The sequence below is a fragment of the Lipotes vexillifer genome, unplaced genomic scaffold (assembly GCF_000442215.2).
Source record: "Lipotes vexillifer unplaced genomic scaffold, Lipotes_vexillifer_v1.1 scaffold1300, whole genome shotgun sequence".
Lineage (NCBI taxonomy): Eukaryota > Metazoa > Chordata > Mammalia > Artiodactyla > Lipotidae > Lipotes > Lipotes vexillifer.
In genome coordinates this window covers 146,815-154,637 of record NW_006795011.1, presented here as the reverse complement: position 1 = coordinate 154,637, position 7,823 = coordinate 146,815, and positions in this window count along the sequence as shown.

The window sequence follows — 7,823 nt, the reverse complement described above, 5'->3', positions numbered from 1 at the left end:
ACGCGGGCCTCTCGCTGCTGTGGCCTCTCCCGTTGCGGAGCACAGGCTCCGGACGCGCAGGCTCAGTGGCCATGGCTCACGGGCCCAGCCGCTCCGCGGCATGTGGGATCTTCCCGGACCGGGCCACGAACCCGTGTCCCCTGCATCGGCAGGCGGACTCCCAACCACTGCGCCACCAGGGAAACCCATAAAAAATTTAATTTAAATCTTAAGAGCCACATGTAATTTATGGCTACCATACTGGAGAGAAGAAATTCAAAGTACAAATTCCTCATCTTGGCTGGTTTTGATAGGTGCTTTGGAAAAAAATGGGGGTCCTATGGTCAATTTTTTTTTAATTTGTGTAATAATTCCTTCCTTAAGAATTTCCTGTTCACCTACAGAGTTCTGAGGAGCCATATAGTAAAACTATATGTAGGTATATAAGTTATATATATGTAACATTATACAGATACACAAACAATATGACGACATGAAGGTGTATATACATGTAAATATTTAATATACAGATTTAATTTACTTAGTTTTGCCCAACATAACTTGAGCATGAAAACTTCCACCCTACAATCAATCTCTTGGCATCCTGAGATTTTGTTTTGTTTTGTTTTTTTTGGATGCCATTTGGTTTTCTTATTTTGGTTCTACTTTCTGCTTAGAAAGGCTACATTCTGATCTAGGGAGTAAGGTAAAAACTCTTTAGCATGTCTTGAAGGCCACTAAAAAATAAAAGGCAAGCTCACAATCTCTGCTCCAGTAAGACAAGTTTATTTGTTTATTCTGCCAACTCTAAACATTTCCCACAATTTCTCATTCTGAATATTTTCTGTGCTACTTTCTTTCTTCTATTTAACTAAGGTCTGTGCACTTCAACGTAGAAAGAATCTCTCTTTAAAAGACTAAGAACCTCCCTGTTCTTTAAAATCTAATAGCATTTGTTGCCTCTACAGACTATTACAGCCGTTAGAAACTTGCAAAGCTCTTTCTTCTAACACCATGCTTCTATTATTATCTCAGGCTCCATCTTAATCATTGTTAGTTATTTGGATATTATCTCCCTTATTAGTCTACAGTGACCCTGAGTGAAGGGACCATATACTATATATTTTTTTTTTTTTTGCCTAATGTGCATAGTCATTGAATGTGTGCAGTAAATATCTTTGATCTTATAAGATAGTCCTACTTTCCAGTGACCTCAAAGAATACTCTCCAATATAGCCTATTATTAAATGTATAGTCTTTTTTGTATCTACTCTAAATGCTTTGTGCTGAAAGGTTACTCCTCTCCTATTTTGAGGCAAAATAGGTGGGCCTGACTATTTTAAAATTAATTCTTAAATTTTACTCTTAAAAACCAATTCTCACATCCTTTTGTTACCATGAAAATAATCCTTCCCCTTCTCTACTTTCAGCTCAATTATCCCAGTTTCTTTCTGCCTAGTCATCAAGTCTTCACCTAGCTATGCAAAATTTTAGCCATAAAGGATGACTTTAAACCACATCTAAGGAAATTTTGAGACAGAAAATAACTTGCAGTAAGAAATAAGGGAGGGATATACCTCGGGTTGGGGCAAGGTGTTACTATCCTCAACAATCGACCCCCAATCGTAAAGCTAGTCCCTGTGCTGTTCATCCAAAAAGAACACCTAAAAAGAAAAGCAAATGGAATTCAGCTTCTTTCTTTTCGGCGAGAAAAGATTAAGTCAGTCTTGAAGGATGATTAGACACTTAGACCAAAGACCCCTTTGATGGAAATGGCAGCAAAATTGTTCATTAAAAAAAAAAAAAGCAAATAGTTGATGTACAAAATGGAAGAGCCAACAGGTATTAGAAAATTTCTGGTCTACAGTTCCAAACATTTCTCGTTTCTGACATTTTCAGGAGATTTAGTAAACAACCCGAAGAGAGTAAGCACTGCTTTATTTCCTTTGCATAATTTATCTATATGTTATCATAGTTACTTATTTATTGATAATCTCCTTATATATGCTCAGAACTGCTTTATTTGGAAGCGACTGAAAATATAAGCCAAGTTACATTATGCAAAAAATAGGAATTCACGGGCTGCCGTAACTGAAAAGGTGAGGAGAAAAAGTAGCCTGCTGGCAGCCTGAAGCAGGAGACCAAGCAGGACCTTGACTCTCTACCACGTTTCTCAACTCCGCTTCCTCGGAGTTGACACCACTGTCACTGAATGCCTCCACTCACATGGGAAAACGTTAGCGGCAGCTCTCACGGCGCATCTCCTCAACTCCAGGACAAACTCCAAAAGGTAGCACTCTTCCTTCAGTCTTCATCAAATCCCTGATAATGACTGAAGTAAGTTAGGTTACATGCTTGCCCTGGAACCAATCACTATGGCTTAGGGATGAAATGCACTGATGGGTGTAGGACACGCCCTACTGCTACAGTCTGACGCGGTGCGGTGACCGTTTGACTCAAAACGAACGAACGGACTGGCCATGCGAGAGGGATGGCTCTTCAGAGTCAATTTAGGAGACTTTCATTATAGGACCAGGAGCAGACAGCAACCACAGAACACTGCCAGCATTACGGAGGCAGAGCTCCTGTTCCTTCTGCTCCGTCATGTCCCCGGTACCTAACATAGCGCCTGAACAAGAGGAAACCAATGAACTTGCAGAATCAGTGATGCAGGAATACATTCCCAGGCTTCATCCATCCCTTACTTCTTCTCTTGCCCCAGCCCAGTCCCTACGTATTTCAATTCCTACAGGGTATGTCTATGTAGATGTTGTATCAACAGGTAAAGCAAAGAGGTGAGGCCCCTCTCCACACATTTCCTATTTCTGATTCCTCTCTGTCAATGGACTGCTTTCCTTAGAAATCATCGACACACCTCCATCCTTGGCACACTTCCAACACATGACTTAATCATCAGTACTTGACACCCTAAAGAGTTCGAGAACCCCTGCCCGAGAGGTGCTTCCGACCACCCCTTATCCTGCTTCCGGGCTGAGATGCTCATTTCCCAGCTGCTGTGTGTCTGGCTGTCATAGGTGAGAACTAGGAATCACCTTCAGACAAAAAAAAAGTGTTACAGTTTCATTATTTTTTTGGAAATGTCTAATTTTGTTTACTCTTATGAAAGATCAAAGAATTGCAAAAACAATCTCAGATGTTATCTGTTCAAATTTTCCATTCAATGAAAAGATTTTAATATTTTGGAAAGGGGAAGATAGAAGAGTCAAAGTATCTCATAGGAAATGTGACGCTTCGTAAGTGTTGAAAGATGTGCAGTGAAAGATTTATCAGAAGAAAACAAAGGAAAGCATATGAGCAAAGGGATGAAAGCAGGAAATGACATTTTATCACTAGAAACAAGAAATTTACTAGAACCACAGAAAGGGTGTTTTGATATTTGGTAAGAAATGAGGATTCTTTTAGACTACACTAAAGGTTTTAGACTTTAACTCTTGGATAATTTGGAATCATTGAGGGCTTTGTAAAGACAAGAGTGACATAAGAAACAAGGTCAGATTTTATTTTAGAAACGCCTGTGTGTACATGATGCCATCAGTTCTAGGGAAATTAGAAAGGAACTAGGAAGGCTTATCTGAACTACAATTAGGTGACAGTGTCTAAGTAGAGAAGGAAACAGATGTGAGGTGTTCATGTGCATAAGCATCAGGTACCTATAAACTACTAATTGTGATATGAGATGATCAGGCAGAAGTGAAGATAACAAAGCCTAAATACTCTGACATGTCTGTTCCTTAACCCACTTTAAGTTGTCTTAATGCCTCTAATCTTACACTGAAGATACACTGGAAAAATACAATCTTTATCTTTATGATCAAAAGCCCATATAAAATGCAGGTTAAGAAACAAGAAACTTTTAATAATGAATATTTTTGCGTATGACATAGAGTGGGTTTCCCAGGATTCAGACTCTGAGGTTCCAGCATTTAAACGCAGGATATTTACTGAGGAGCGCTTTGGGGAGTAACACCGTGAGGAATGGGGAAGCAGGGTGGGGCAGAGAACTGCAGTCCAGCAATGCAGTGAGCAGGCATCGCATGATCCAACGGGGAGCTCTGCACTGGGACGGCTCTTTGGCGATGTCCCGACTTGAGGCCCCTGCGTATGCCTGTCCTTGGATGCAGTGCGCCCTGGGGAGGAGTGTGGCCTTGGATGTGGTGGCTCTTTGCTGTGGGTTGAATTGTGTCCCCCTAAAGGGTACATTAGATTCCTAACCACCTGTGCTTGCGAATGTAACTCTAGTTTAAAATGGGGTCTTGGCAGATGTAATCAAGTTAAGATGAAATCATGCAGGATTAAAGTGGGCCATAGTCCAAAGACTGATATCCTTATAAAATGAGTGAAACTTGGACACCGACAAGCAGGAAGAACGCCAAGTGAAGATGAAAGCAGAGATTGCAGTGACCCATCTTTAAGTGAAAAAGTGCCGAGGATTGCTGGCAACTTCCAGAAGCTGGAAGAGGCAAGGAAGGAGCCTCCCCTAGAGCCTTCATAAAGCATGGCCCTGACGATACCTTAATTTTAGACTTTCAATCCCCCCAAAATGGTGAGACAGTAAGACAATACATTTCTGGTGGTTTAAGCCATCCAATCCGTGGTGGTTTGCTATGGCAGCCGTAGGAAACTATTACACTTTTTTTTTGCCTGAAGGTAATTCCTAGGAGTTCTCACCTATGACAGGCAGAACACACAGCAGCTGGGAAATGAGCATCTCAGCCCGGAAGCGGGATAAGGGATGGTCGGCAGCACCTCTCGGGCAGGGGTTCTCTAACTCTTCAGGGTCAAGAGACCCCTTTACAGTCTTAGAAATTATTGAGGACCCCAAGAACTGTTGTTTATGTGCTTACTATTCTTAAACATAACAAATATTGTAAACACATTTTCTTTACTTTAGAATAAAATATTATGTTCTAAAATAATATTTTAGATTAAAGCTTTAAAATTTAGAGAAGTTTCTGAAAAGGGAAAGGGCAAAGTGTTCTTACTTGTGTTTCTAAGTATTTGTAAGGAAAACCTCAGTGTTTCAAAAATAAAATCTTATTGGCTAGCGATGGCCAAACTACGGCCTATGGCCAAAAGCCTGCTGCCTGCTTTAGGGATTCTCATGAGCTAAGGATGTTTTTTTAAAGTTTTTAAATAAATGAACAAAACACATCAAAACTAGAATAATTCATGACATATAAACACTGTATGACATACAAATTTCATCGCCCATAAATAAAGTTTAATTTGAACATAATCATGCTCTGTTTACTCATTGTCTAAGGCTGCTTTCTGGCTACAATGCAAAGTGGAATAGTTGTGGCAGATTCTATGACCCACACAGCCAAAAAAATTTACCATCTGGCCATCTACAGAAAAAGTGTGCTAACCTTCATACTACGCAAAAGTGAGGTTATAGCAAGTAAGAGTGAAACAGAAGTACTGGGAACAAACGGAACTAATCTCTGAAAAAAACACATATTTATACCTAGTACCTTAGAACATTCTAGAAAATACAAGAGTACAAAAACACACATTTCATTAACCATCAGAGAGATATTATCACATATCATGATTCTTCTGGAAAAGCCCACTGTATATTCAAAAGGGAATGAGAGTGAAATAGGGAAATAATGTTTTAATATTGTTATTATATGAAAGGAGTTTTGATTTCACAGACCTCCCAGCAGGGTCTCAGGAATAGTATTTTCTAAGCTACTACACTTAAAAAAAGAGAAGACAATGAACAGAGAGTTTTTAATGTGCACATAATTTAAATAATATATATAGTATATATAATATAGACATAATTTACGTATATAATATTACTACTGATCATCTCAAGTTTTAAAACGTCTAACATTATAGAATTTTTCACTTTTGAAAAATTCTAAGTGTAAGAATTTACCATTAATTGTAAGTAACTGTAAGTAAGGCTTTAACTTGAAGTACAAAATATAGAGCTGGAGTAAATTTTATACAGGATTGAGTGAAATAAATGGAAGGTTAGAATTTAGAAATGAAAATCCTTTGTTCTACCACAAGCTTGATAGTGTAAAAGGCCATTTATGTCAGCCCTTATGTCCTCTCAAAATGGCCCTGACTGATAAGACGGCAATTTGACACCGAGGTACTTTACTTTTGAACTGAAGAGATTGCGGGGAAAAAAACCACAAGCCTTCTACTTGAGCACAGGTAAGAGAAACAGAAACTGTAGATTCTTAAATCAAAACTGTAAGAGGACAGAGGTCCAAGGATCCATGCAACAGGTAGTATTAATGAACAAAATCAGAGAAATGTCCCAGGACATACAGGTACCTATGAAAGAAATAACTCATTTAAACTGTGAGTGCACAGCAAAGGTGAATAAAAAGCCACCCTTCTGATTGGCATATCTAGCCAAGTAATCTTACCTCAGACCCTAAAGACTAGCTATATCAACCCAGTACAGTGACATTTCCTGAAACAACGTATTTTCACCAAGCCTATTCCATTCCAGATTATCTTCCAAACATACTCCATCATGCCACCATATGCTCTACCCATGTATCCTCATGTGACAGGATGTTTCTGCAACCTTTCTATTTATAATATACCTCTCTGGCCCATCAATTCACAAAGGTAAAAAGGAATACGGATAATGTATTTAGAACAAGAATGCAAATTTCGGTCTCGCTGTCTCTCTTTTCCGTGGGCTTAAGGAAGAGAAAGATAATTTTTAAAAACTGCTTCTTTTTTGAGACTCAATTCTTGGTATCATAACTGACAAATATATCCTCTTTCTAACTTATCAATACATAGTAGAACAAAGATGGGCTTAAAAATATGTGAGCAGCAAAAAGATACAATATAAAAACACGTTATTAGAATATTACTACTATAACTATTTTGTATTTATGCTATATCGTGAAAAATACATCTACCTCAAATGGATGGCTTTCTCAAGATTTAATTTTTATTCTAATATATGAAAGTAATTAACATCACTTATCTTAATAGATCTATATATTAACAATAGGTCAGATCATTTCAAAATATCACACAGTATTTTTCATCCAATTCTGCAGCAACCCGTTCTTTTTTATATAAGGCTACATATACACAGTATTTTTAAAGCAAATGGTACTTTTTGAAAACCTAATCTATGAAATCTACATAAATTCAAAGTCTTTTTGCTACTAAAAGGAACAAAATGAAAATTACATTTTCTCTTCGCTTAATGTGTAACGTGCTCCTGATCTCCTTGTGCCTGAGGGTTTATCAAATTGGAAGCTATTATATAGATCCATGAAGAAAAACACATCTAAAACTAAGAATATATGTAACCAATTAATGATAATAATGGGACATGATTCAACATGTGAACTGATTTTCTTTGATCAGATAGTTCATAATCTCCTTTGCCCTTTTTCTGTTTAAATCATAGAAGTGAAACTTCTACTTAAAATGGACTGAAGGTACACATTTTGTAAAATCGACACGACAGGTACTCAACATCGCAAGTCAATTCTGTGACTTGCATATAACCAATCTGCATCACTAAACCTTAGTAACTGCTCGTTAAGGTCCATGAGCAGAGCTTCAGGGCCCTGAGTCCATATCAAAAGCTATACAACTGTTTGTAAAAATCAGCAGACACAGGCTGACTTCCATGTTTTTACCACATTAGGATACTTTAAGAAGTTCAGGATCCATTATATAAGCCACAATTCTATCTTGAAGGAAAAACAGACCTCTATCAGCCTTAATCAAAGAAGTTATAGTGCATCATCCGAGTCCTTTTTACAATATATAATCCTCATATTTATTATAATCTGAGTAATGTACCACGTTCAAGTTTTTTT